Source organism: Macaca nemestrina, chromosome 14 (genome assembly GCF_043159975.1).
Source record: "Macaca nemestrina isolate mMacNem1 chromosome 14, mMacNem.hap1, whole genome shotgun sequence".
Classification (NCBI taxonomy): Eukaryota; Metazoa; Chordata; class Mammalia; order Primates; family Cercopithecidae; genus Macaca; species Macaca nemestrina.
Window position 1 is genome coordinate 51,873,831 of NC_092138.1, and position 12,779 is coordinate 51,886,609.

The following is a 12,779-nucleotide window of genomic DNA, read 5'->3' on the forward strand; positions in this document are numbered from 1 at the left end:
AAAAACCATCTAAGATGGCTCAGTCTAGCCCATTTTGTAGACGAAGACTGAAGCCAAGAGAGTTGAAATAATGAGGAAAGTTGAGATTTGACTTTGTCTTCCAAATAACTAGAAGTGTAAAGCAAAGTGACAGGGAGGGGCATTAGTTTGGCCCATAGGCTGCAGAGCCTGTGACCACAGAGCCCTATATAGTCCAGTGGTGAATTATATTTGAGAATGTGGCAGACCATATGGCTAAGGCGTCGTTAGACATGAGCTGGAGAGAGGCAGATACATGGTTACGGACTGAGTTGAGCGATGCCATGGAAAGGAGGAAGAGGAGCCTGGGAGTTAGAGCAACTTCACTTATGGGGAGAGAAGCTTATGGGGAGATAAGCTTTACTTCACTTATGGGGAGATAAGCTTCACTTATGGGGAGACAAATAAGGAAGGAGGGATCTCTAGAGGATGTGTATTATGCCTGGTACTTTCATTGTTCTTTTTCCTTATTCTTTATTCTTTTCATTATTTTAACTAGGTTAGATGTTAAATATTTCCTGTTTAGTCAGACTTCCTTTTCTAATTATAAGACTAAACACTAAGATTCATTTGTAGATATAATTATTAGAGAATTTTGATAAAATTTCCAAACAGTGTTCCCTGTGTTTATCATCATGTTCCCTGCCATTATTACTTTACAGTTTGATCTGGAATTACTCCAATTAATCTTGGAGTTTCAGGAGAGACATTGTGCTCAGGGTACACGAGAAGAGAAAGTTTAGAAAGCAAAGGACTTCCCTGTCTAGTTTCTAGCTCAGAAAAGCAAAGATATTCTACTTTCGTATGTATCATAATTGGAGCTGAGCTGACTTTTAAAGCAGATAATTTTTCTCTTTTATCCCCAATAAATAATAGTGCTTAGAGCAATGAGTGTTGTTGGTAACAGATTCCACCAATGGGTGTGGTGTGAAGTTGAGCATTTGTGGACTGTGCAGCTTCTGCTATTGTCTACAGCATTTCCTCTCTTGTCTCGGAGGTTCATACTTTCTCAGGCAAGGACACTTTTAACTCCAGATAAATGTCTGGGTTTTTTCACTCCAAGGATAAGAAGGTGGGGGTGATGGAGTGGTGGTGGTAGTTGTGGAGTTGTCTTCCTGGCAGGGATTTCCTTGTGGGGGAAAGTCTGTCTTTAGAAAAGGAATGTAAACTGGGGGCAAGTAGTCTCATCAGTTAAATGATTTCCTTGTTGATATAAGGTGAGGAAAAGAAGAATAACTTTTGGGAAAAGTAACTGTGAGAATATAAGGGAAGAAGAAAAATAGGGGGTTGAACATTGAGGAAGACTTATGAGAGAGATGAAGTATAAAGGCAGATAATTTGTTCTTTCAATTTGGCATGGGGACAGTAAAAAAAATTTCTTCCTACCAAACCAATAAAGCTCATATGTTTTTTCTGCTCTGGGAGCACCAATTATATTGAGCCTCTAAATAAAGAAAGTCGACTTCCACAAGTGTTCTAAATCCCATCTTGTAGTGAGAGTCCTGAAAATTGCAATAGCTAGAGTCAGTATTTGGAGTATATGCATAAGAGGTGGTGTCTCAAATAAGATTAAGGCCTGCTCTTGGCATCTTCTATTATTGATATTGTTTCTCTGTAAATATTGTTTGGTATCACGTTAGACAAAACTGCGTCATCTTTGAGAAAAACTCAGTCTAAACAATGGAAAAAATGTATAGCTGCACATTTTATTTGCATATAACAAACCCAAAGGATGCTTTAGATACTAACAGTAGCCTGTCCTTTACTCCAACCCATTAGTATTATGATAAATGTGGTCTGGGGAAGTGCTTGATCTGGGTTGTTCAGTTTGTGTTTTTGTTTCTTTCCATCATTCGGGTTTTGAGTCACCTGTTGGTCTGTGTCAGTGTCAGAGCACTGGGTCACATCCTGCATTGTCCAGATTTTATTGGTCCCTTTCTTTGATTAAAGCTGATTTTCCACTTAAAGAGAATTCTGTCTCCTTCTGCAATTGTTCAAAGTCTAACATCTCAAATGCAGACTCTAAAGTGTAAGTATATGTAAAGTGTATATGCTATTTATCTTCTAAGCTTTGAATTCTCTAGAAATGCAATATGCCAGAGGTGTGATTCCTCTGTTATTCAAGAGTGATTTGCAAATTGTCTCAGCCAGCGTGCCTACACAAGTTGTTTGTAACTCAGGGTGTAATGGGAAATGCTTTAAGTGGCTTTTGATGGAAAAACAGACAAACAAGCAAGCAAACAATCAGTGTCCTCCTAAGACTTATACAGTCCTTGAAGCCTTTTAGGCTATTCCTGAGTCTTATGTTGCATCCATACAGACTGTTTAGCCATATTCAACACCATCCTCTTGCTATTTTGTTAAGATTTGACTGTTGATTTTTTAAAATATAAATGTGTGATCACACACACACATACACACAATGATGTGTAACTCATAAACATGAAAAGTGAAAATTTGAATTTTAACAAGAAAAATCAGCATTATTCATAAAAAGCTAGTAAGATATTTCTAAAAGTGGAAATTCATGCAGAAAATCGATTTTTAAGCCCTTACTAAATGCCAGGAACATTTTACCAGCATTTTCTTATTTAATTTTTAAACAACTTTGAGAGATAGAGATGTCTTATCTTATAGATGAGGCAACTGGGGTTCTGAAATGTGAAATAACTTGCAAAGGCTGTGGTTAAGTGCAGGGCCAGCCAGGTGTCTGGTGTCTCTGACATCTGAGATCACACACTCTATGCTGGGCTTCAATTAATTTGCAGCTACTTGTTGCGTTAAATTCACAATCCTGCTTTCATCATAATAAAAACAATAATAATCATATAACACAACTATTTTCAGTGAGCTCTGGCTAAGGCCATTTGATTCAGAGTCAAAACCTTCTATTTGTATAGTATTTTACATTGTCAAAATCTAATAAGCATAGTTTTCATATCTGACGTAAACCAAGCTGATCTCTCTCCATTTGATATAGTGACATATCAAATTTTTACTTTCATAAATTTTAGTCACCCTCTATGTAGACATATGATAGATCATTCTCTATGTTTTAGAAAGTAAAGAATTTAAAATTACTTTTGAAATATTTCTTCTCCATAAACAAAAAGTGATTACATGTCCCTTTGAAATGCAACATCATCTTAATGAGAGAGTAGAGATGAGAATTCACACTCATAACAAAGAGTTTATTGTCTTTCCTAGTATACCATACTACCTGGTAGCTAATCTGTCTAAAGACATGTTTCTCATCTAATAATAGTCCTATTAATAATGTAAAGTAGCTTTAGATATGCCAAGCTATTACTGGCTGGGGACCTAAAAAAGCTTCCAGAGTTATATCTAGAAAGTCTTTGGGGTTTCTTAATGTTATGTAATTAGCAACTGAAACTGTGACAGGAAGGAAGTCCGCATGAATTGAGCATCTACTATTTTGCAGATTTATCATTAGGCACATTACTTATAATAACTTTGTGAAGCTGATATTAACTTAACAATGGATAACAAGATAGATAAGTTAGTAATTTACCTCCAGTGGTGCAGACAGCAGGATTTGAATCTAGTCTGTCCAACACCAAAGCCTCCATACTTTTCATTACCCTGCATCCATTTAGTTTAAAAAACAAATGTACTTGCACCCACAATCCCAGCTACTTGGGAAGTTGAGGCCAGAGGATCACTTGAGCCCAGAAGTTCAAGGTTGCAGTGAGTTATGAGCACTCAACTGCACTCCAGCCTGGGTGATAGACAGACCCTATCTCAAAACAAAACAAAACAAAACAAAACAAAAAACAGAGAGAGAGAGAGAGAGAGAGAAGAAAAGAAAAATCAAATCTATTGCATTTCATGTCTGGACCACCCCATGAGAAAATTGGGCACTTTCTCTCTGAAGTAACTCATACTAAAAACAAACACCTTCTTCCCCCCATGAGCTTCCCAAGGTTGAAGAGAGGAACCCTGAAGCTCTGATATGCCTAGGATGCTGTCTGGTGTCATCTGAAATCAAAAGATATCACCTAGAGCACTTATTTATTTATTTATTTATTTATTTATTTATTTATTTGAGACAGAGTCTCGCTCTATCACCCAGGCTGGAGTGCAATGGCATGATCTTGGCTCACTGCAACCCCCGCCTCCCAGGTTCAAGCCATTCTCCTGCCTCAGCCTCTCGAGTAGCTGGGATTACAGGCACACGCTACCACGGCCAGCTAATTTTTGTATTTTTAGTAGAGACGGGGTTTCACCATGTTGGTGAGGCTGGTCTCGAACTCCTGACCTTGTGATCCACCTGCCTCAGCCTCCCAAAGGGCTGGGATTACAGGTGTGAGCCACTATGCCCGGCCAGAGCACTTTTTTGTCTTAATTTTTTATGATGGAATATTTCAAGCATACATTAGGTAGAGAAAATAGTATAATGAACAACTGAATACTTAAACCTGGTTTCAATAATTTTTAATTTTATGTTTTGTCTAATATTGACATAAAGTATAGTTTGTATGTATTTGGTGGTGAGTACATAATGGACGACATGATTTTTACCTTTTAGGTTGTAGTTCTACACCAGTATAGGATGGTTGTTTTTTCTTCCAATACAAAATCTAAAGGGTTGTCAGCAGTGACATTTTTAAAAACACAATATGATACACAACAATAAATCAGCTATTAAAATAAGATAAAGTAGGAATATAAATATTTCACCTTGGAAATAAAGCAAAGTCAGGGGAAGAGTGTGAAGACTGTGAAGATTAGGAGCATGAAAATAAACAATTATTGGGAGCCATTCTATTCCCATGAGTGAATGTGTATTGGTTCCATTCAATGTTGGGAAGGGCAGTAAAAGGGAATAGCCATAAGGATAAGACCACTGGATGACCTGAGAGCCACAGTTGTCCCTTGCCACATGGAGCATCTGCCCTAGGTATTATGGCTCTGTGAGAAATGGAGGTTCAAGGAAAGAAATTTGTTATTTTTCAATTATCCACATAAATGCTTTGGAACAGGGGCATGGCTTATAAACGATGTAAGAATATAAAAAACATTTGTATTTGACTTTAGAATGTATTGTACTTACATTTGTCTAGAGGTGTGTCTATTCTGGCTACTCTCTTTAAAGGAGCCATTCTATCGTGAACAGATCCTGTTGGAGCTGTTTTCTTGTTCTACCAATCTTCAGCCACCTCTCTGTCTTTCATATTACTTATTGGCAGGGTTTCAAAAGGTTTTAGTCCTTACTTAATATAAACATACATGTACAATATTGACAAAGTTGCAGTTAAGCAGATGAAATTCTGAGAGTTAAGCTGGGATTTTCCAAAATAATCCTGTTAACAGACTTGAAAGCACTTGTCAGTTCTGTCTAATGAAGACATTAGAACACCATAACCTTTCTGACCCATTTTCTTTGTCAACAAGGATTCTTGCCTTATCAACAGCTCACCTCCAGCTTTAGTTTTCCCATGACGGTAAGTCTACTAACCCCCTGATCTGTCTTCTGGCCCCTCCTACCCAGGATGGGGAAGGTTTTTGACTTTAATGTTATTCTCAGAACAAATTTTGGGAAGTAAATATAAGGTTTTCCGGCTGGGTGCAGTGGCTCACGCCTATGATCCCAAGCACTTTGGGAAACCAAGGTGGGTGGATCACCTGAGGTGAGGAGTTCGAGACCAGCTTGGCCAATAGGGTGAAACCCCGTCTCTACAAAAATAGGTGGGCGTGGCGGTGGGCACCTGTAAATCCAGCTACTCAGGAGGCTGAGGCAAGAGAATTGCTTGAACCCGCGAGGTTGCAGTGAACTGAGATCACGCCACTGCATTCTACCCTGGGTGACAAGAGTGAAACTCCATTTCAAAAAAAAAAAAAGATAAGGTTTTCCTTAAGAGCACTAACCTACTATACTGCACAGGTGCCTGTATTCATGCATCCCACACAGGAAGAGAAAAATACTTGTCTTATCTTGTCCATAAATTCGGAATCCTGCCCCTTAACTTGTATAAACCTGGCATACTCTTATCTGAAAACTCACTCTATTAGAAAAGCAAAGCACTGTGATTTTCCCATCCTGATTACCTGGCACTGTTTTTTATATCAATGCTTCTGTTTCTTTGCCATGTAAATGCCTGTGATTTGCCAGGTGATTTGTCCTGATTTTAGTTCAAACAGTGCAGTCATGATACTTGCAGAATGATACAAAATAATATAAAATATATTGCCTTTGTACTAAACAGAAGTGCCTCTCTGTGAAATAATATAAACAAAAATAATAATTAGTGATACTTATTGTGTGTTCACTCTCTACTAGCACTGTATTGAGTGCTTTACCTGCATTGCTTCATTTTCTCCTCACAGTATCCCTATTAGGTAAATTCAGTTATAATTCCCATTTTACAGATGGGGGCATTGAGGCTTGATGAGGTTAGTCAACCTGCTTCATGGTAGTAAAAGCAGAGCTTGGATTTGAGCACAGCATGAATGAGTCCAGAGCTTACACACACTCACACACACATCCCCACACACACCCACTCACACATGGAGAGAGAGAGAGAGAGAGAGAGAGAGAGAGAGAGAGAGACAACTGCTGAACATAGACCCAAGGCAAAATATCCTTGACTAGAGGAACAGTGTGAGAGTGAAGCTGTAGTGCTGGTTAGGGTTAATAAGGATGGGCTCACTGGGCAAGATCAGGTTGTGGGAGGCAAAGGAGATGGAAAATTGTGTGAAGAGAAGAAGGGTGGTCAGTGGACTAGGTAGATAAAGGTAGTAGACTAGGTTAATAAAGGTGGTAATTAAGACATCCACTTTAGGCTGCAAATCACTTTAGGAGAAGTGGTGGTCTATTGCTTTGCCCGTTAGTAGCAACATGATTATTATACAATTTAATAAGATTCTGTCCAATACACTGTTTTAAGGGCTCCCATCTCCCAGATTAGAGCTGAGTTCTAACTTCCTTTTCCAGTGGTAATGATCTGAGAAATTTCCTTCATGTTGCACTTTTTTTTTTTTTTTCTAAAGAGTTGACACTGATTGAGAGAAGTGAAACCCACCTATGCTTTTGATTTTGGTGACTAATGTTAATTGTCATGTATTACTAATAGTAAATCTGCATTTTTAAAGTCTTGTTTGAAAGCACATTAGGTGTGTATATAAAGATATTAACCTTGAAAGTATGAAGGTGTCCTCTATAGTTAGTCCTATGATAATTTAAAATTTAACAGGTACTTGACACATTTGATAAAGGCTTTGTCTACTATGGTTTTATTGGAATAGATAACTTATCTTTTCTTAAGGTACATTTTACCTTGGTACCAGGAAACTTGAAACCAAAGTAAAATGTAATACTTTAAAAAATGCCTAAATAGGAACTGTCATATGTAATTATATTTAAGGTTGATTCATATTTTGAAATATATTCTAGAATATAAAAACTACTATATTTTAAAATTACTTTACCAAGCTCTCTAGTAATACCTGTTTACCTTTAAAATCTTGGTCTTTCCCACAGAGGACAAGTTATTATATTTTTAATTGTTAAGCCTTCTGATCATATGAATTCTTTTCATATTTCATTGAAATTATATAAAACATTTTACTTCAAAGGAAAAATGTTATGAATTTATAGGGCTTTTAAAATGTAAAAATCTGTTTCCCATTTTGTTGATTAAGACAGAGAAGCATTGCTTGTGAATAAATAACATGCTATGCTGAAAAGAAAATTATGAATCCTGATGTTTCTCTGCCAGATAGGACAAAAACTAAGGATGCCACAGGAATTTTTCAACATTTTTAACCTCTTGACAATATGTGGGTCGTATAAAGGACAAATGAATGTTTGGATGGACTGAGAATGCCAATTTTAACAGACTGTCCAATCACTGTAGACAAATATTTGTGTTCGTGGGGATTATCTGATTTTTATCAAAGCAAATTGAATTGGAAACATAGCATGTATTAGGTCATTAGTACTTATTGTCTAGTTCTTTTTCCCATAGAAGTGTCTATGTACTGGAAGAGCACTAAGTCATCAGTTAGACATACCATGTAATGATCTTTATCATATCCAGACAAAATAAAAACCTTTTAAGAAGCTACTTCACAAGACAACTGCATAACTTTCTTCACAGGAACTTGTTAAATAAATAATGATTATTAAAGCAATTGGGTCAGTCTCTTACACTAATTTAACAAGAGCAATTCCAAGATGTCTAGCCCATTCCACATTCCATGTGACTAACCATGGTATCCAGAGCTTGGAAAATATCCAGGCAACTCACAGTAGCTTTTCTTAAATGCATTATGGACACTGGAATTTAAGGAAAGTGATAGAACTAGGTGAACAAGAAGAGAGTCTTTAAGGCATACCCATTGTCAATGTCGTAAATGACCTCAATTGTATGTTGAACATTGTTCAAAAGCACCCATGGCTGAAACAGTGTAGATTTAGCTCCTATCTGTATTGAAGTTGATAAATGCACAAATCTTAATGGTTGACATGGAAGTTTATTGTATTCAATGAGACAGATATACTTGGAGTTTTCCACAAACCACCAATAAGAGTCTATTGTGAATTGGAATGATTAGCTTTTAAAGATGTATACATGTTAACCACCCTTTTATATTAGGCTGGTGCACAAGTAATTGTGCTTTCAATGGCAAAAACCGCAATTACTTGTGCACCAACCTAATACTTACAGTTATGCCACGATAGGGGTAGAAGCAGAGGGAAGATTTAGAGTAGGAAGATAGAGAGAAGAGATAGGGAGGACAGGAATTGAGTCAAACAAAGATTCTGGAAAGTCTGTGATTAATTCTGTGGTTGTTAATTAAGTAGGAGAAGCAGATATTATAATACTCAATATACAAGTGGTTAAGTTCAGGAAAAGCCAAGGAGGAGACCAGTTGATATTCTAGGTCCACGTTTCTTGTAAGCAAAATTTGGAAACTAGAACTTTGGCTCTATGTCAAGAGCCCAAGGTAAGAGGCTTTAGAATAAAGTCTAACCCAGGCCCAGAATCTGGGTAACAGAACCAGGGATCTCCTAGGGCACTAGCACTAACAGGTGGCCAAGGCAAGTACTTCTACATTTTCTGCTTTGAGTCCAAACTTGTGAAAATTTTTAGAAGGCCTAAGCCCACAGGTTTATTTTTTCAGCAATTCATATTTATTAGGCACATATATGTGCCAAGCACTGTATTAGGAGCATGGACTATTGGAGAACTCAATGGACATGTTATCTGTTTTTATAAAGGAGATTTATGCTGGACCAGTAAATAAAGAAATGAACAATTAACTCTAGAAGGAAATAAAAAGGGTAATAAATCAGAGAATCTAGGAGAGGGTGTTTTAGATAGAATGATCAGGGAAAGCCTATTCAAAGAAGTGGTGTTTGAGAATGAGAATTAAGTTTGAGAATGAGCAGAGCACATATGTGAGGAGCTGGAAGGAGGACACTCTAAAGTCCAGGCCTAGTGGAAAGGCTTGGAGGGGAGAAAGACCTTGGCATGTTCAAGGTTCAGAAGGAAGTGGATTTAGAGACTAGCAAGCAGAAAAGAGAGGGTGTGAGTTGGGGCATAGAGAAGTTGGTAAGAGCCAGATCAAGCAGTTGGAGGGGAAAGGCCACTTAGCTAGAGTAAGGGATGGACCAAGTACTCTATAGAACAGATATGAAATTATTCAGTGTTTTTATAGCTGTAAACTGGAAAATAGATTACAGGGACTGAAAATTCTGCCTAAGTACTCCATGCATTGTGAAGGGTTTACTAATGAAATCTTCTTAGAGATGGAAACATGAGGCAGACCATTAGTGCTAGATCATGGTGTTCATATTAGTTTCTGGGGAGTGCAGGGTTAAAAAAAAGAAGTTTCAGGGCAAAGCATTGCAGTTCAAGAGAGTGGTGGTAATAGCTAGAGGGTTTTGTCTTTGGATGATGAAACTGGTTGGCAAATGACAGTGGAGCAGTGTAGTGAGTCACTCAGTGTGGGCTGGTTTGAAACACAGCATAATGTGAGCGAACCTGGGATGCACATGAATAGCAAGATGGAAGAAACATAAAGCATCATCCTTCTTAGGATTTCCTTTCTTCCACAGAGTCAGCTAAGTTATAGGTGCCCTGAGGAGGTCTTCCAAATGTTTAACACTATATTATGCTCTTCCTTTGAATTTTTAGTTTGAAAATTTGTTAATAATAGCCAAACAATAGTAATAATATCCTTACCACTCTTATGGATTGAGTGATGTCCCCACCAAACCAAAACATCAGTTAAGTCCTAATCCCCAGTAGCTCAGAATGTGGTCTTATTTGGAAACAGGGTCATTGCAGATGACATTAGTTAAATGAAGATGAGGTCATACTGGAATAGCACAGGCCATTTATCCAACATGACTGGTATCTTTACAAGAAGAGGAAATTTGAACACAGTGGGAAGATGGCTGAATGAAGACACAAAGATGGATGCAGTGAGTCATGGTCATGCTACTGCACTCCAGACTGGAGGACAGAGTGAGAACTTGTCTCAAAGGAAAAGAAAAAGACAGAGAAAAAAAGAAAAAGAAAAAGAAAAAGAAAAAGAAAAAAAAAACTGGGCATAGTGGTTCATGCCTGTAACCCTAGCACTTTGGGACGCCAAGGCTGGAGGATCACTTGAGCTTAGGAGTTTGAGACAAGCATGGGCAACATAGCAAGACCCCATCTTCGAAAAAAATAAAACTAGCCAGGTATTGTGGCGCATTCCTGTAGTCCCAGCTACTGAAGTGGCTGAGGTGGGAGGATTGCCTAAGCCCAGCAGGTCAAGGTTGCAATGACAAGTGATGTTACCACTGCAATCCAGCTTGGGTGACAGAGCAAGGCCCTGTCAAAAAAAGAAAGAAAAAAAAGAAAAGAAAAGAAAAGAAGGAAGGAAAAAAAGAAAGGAAAGAAAGAAAGAAAAGAAAGAAAGAGAAAGAAAGAAAGAAAAAGAAAGAAAGAAGAAAAGAAGGAAGGAAGGGAGGGAGGGAGGGAGGAAGGGAAAGAAAAAAAGAAAAGAAAAAAGAAAGATACAGAGCTGCAGAAGGAGAATGTTATGTGAAGATGGAGACAAAGATTGAAGTGATGTATCTATTATCAAGGAAATGCTAGGGCATGACACCTGTCATCACAAGCTGGTCTCCCATCTCTGACATGGAACAGATTCTTCCTTAGGGCCTTCCAAAGGAACCACCACTGCTGACACCTTGACTTCAGAAGTTTAGTCTTCAGAACTGTGATACAATAAATTTCTGTTTAAAGCCACCCAGTGTGTGGTACTCATTAGGGCAGCCCTAGAAAGAGAAAACTACTCCTTCGCATTTCTCTTGCCATATTCTTTTCCACTATTTTGTCTCACACACTACAATCGATGAAAACCAAACTGCTTTTTCGACAACTTGTGCTCTTTCAGCCCAGAATAGCCTCCTTCTCTTTTTTTTTTTTTTTTTTGTCTCCAGGGACGTATTTTAAAACAAGAAAAAAGTTTTTAAGCATAGTACCTGATAGTTTTTTTATCTTCCCCCACTCCCACCCCTTCCCCATAATTTTTTTGATTATGAGATATTTCAAGTAAACACAGAAAATAATGTGTCATGTATTAGTCGAAAATCTGGATTCATCAGATTACAACTTTTTGCCATATTTGCTTCAAATCCCTCCTTTTCACCCTAAAAAAGAAAATATTACTGAGAGAGATAAAATCTCTCTTCGTACTTTCTTTCACTTCACTGTTTGCATCCTTAATATTTATTTATTTTTAATTTTTTTTTAGAGACAGAGTCTCTCTTTGTTGTCCAGGCTAGAGTGCAGTGGCACAATCATAGCTCACCACAGCCTCAAACTCCTTGGCTCAAGCAATCCTCATGTCTCAGCCTCCTGAGTAGCTGGGACTACAGGAACATGCCACCATGCCCTACTCCAATTCTTATTTATTTTAAAGTGGCATCACTTTGTTTGTAAAGCCTTCCCATTATCACTCAGATTTACTTAACTCTATCACCTATTCCCACAATATTTTATACACAAATTATAGCAACGATCATATGGTATTTTAATTGCAGTCACTTTTTCTCTATAAGAAAAAAATGACTTGGTCATTTTTAATCATCTAGTGCCTATGCAATATCTAACTCATGGTTAAACTGAATTTTAATGTAGTAGTGTTTACATCAAACCATTTGACCTTCAAAAGAGCCCAATAGTCAGGACTAGAATTGTCATTCTTTATTCCAGAAATGGCAACGTTATGACTTTTACATGTTTAATGTGGTTGATTATTGTTTGTCACTGTTGGTGAAGTATACCTCCTTGCCTTCCTGATGTTGGGCTTGGCTATGTGATTTGCTTAGGCCAATGGAATGTAGGTGAAGAGACAACGTGTCAGTTCCAAACTGAGGCTGTAGGAAGTTCACATATTTCTGCTTTCTTCTTTGTGCTTCTGACATTCACCATGAAAACATTCCCTGAGTAGCTGTTGGTCCCAGAAGGAAGAGACATATGGAGCCAACCTGAACCCAACTTGAAGACTGAATGCCAACAAGCATAGCAGGATCACAGCAAACCTGAAGTGAATGCTCGCTGATGTCAGTTACCAAGATTTGGGGTGGTGGTTACCCAGCATTAGCATAGTTGAAGCCTCACTAATACACCTAGATGGTTGATAAAAAAGCCGGAACTAGAATACATATTATCCGATTAGCAATCTAGTGTCTTTTTACCAAATTATTCTGTTATTCATTTGCACATTCAGCAAGTATTTAA

At 37.8% G+C, this 12,779-nt stretch overlaps 1 protein-coding gene across 1 annotated transcript in view; it reads left to right on the top strand.

Moving 5' to 3' along the window:
* Positions 1–12,779, top strand: part of LOC105498431 (uncharacterized) — a 199,269-nt gene that overhangs the window by 119,902 nt on the left and 66,588 nt on the right. The window lies entirely within an intron of this gene.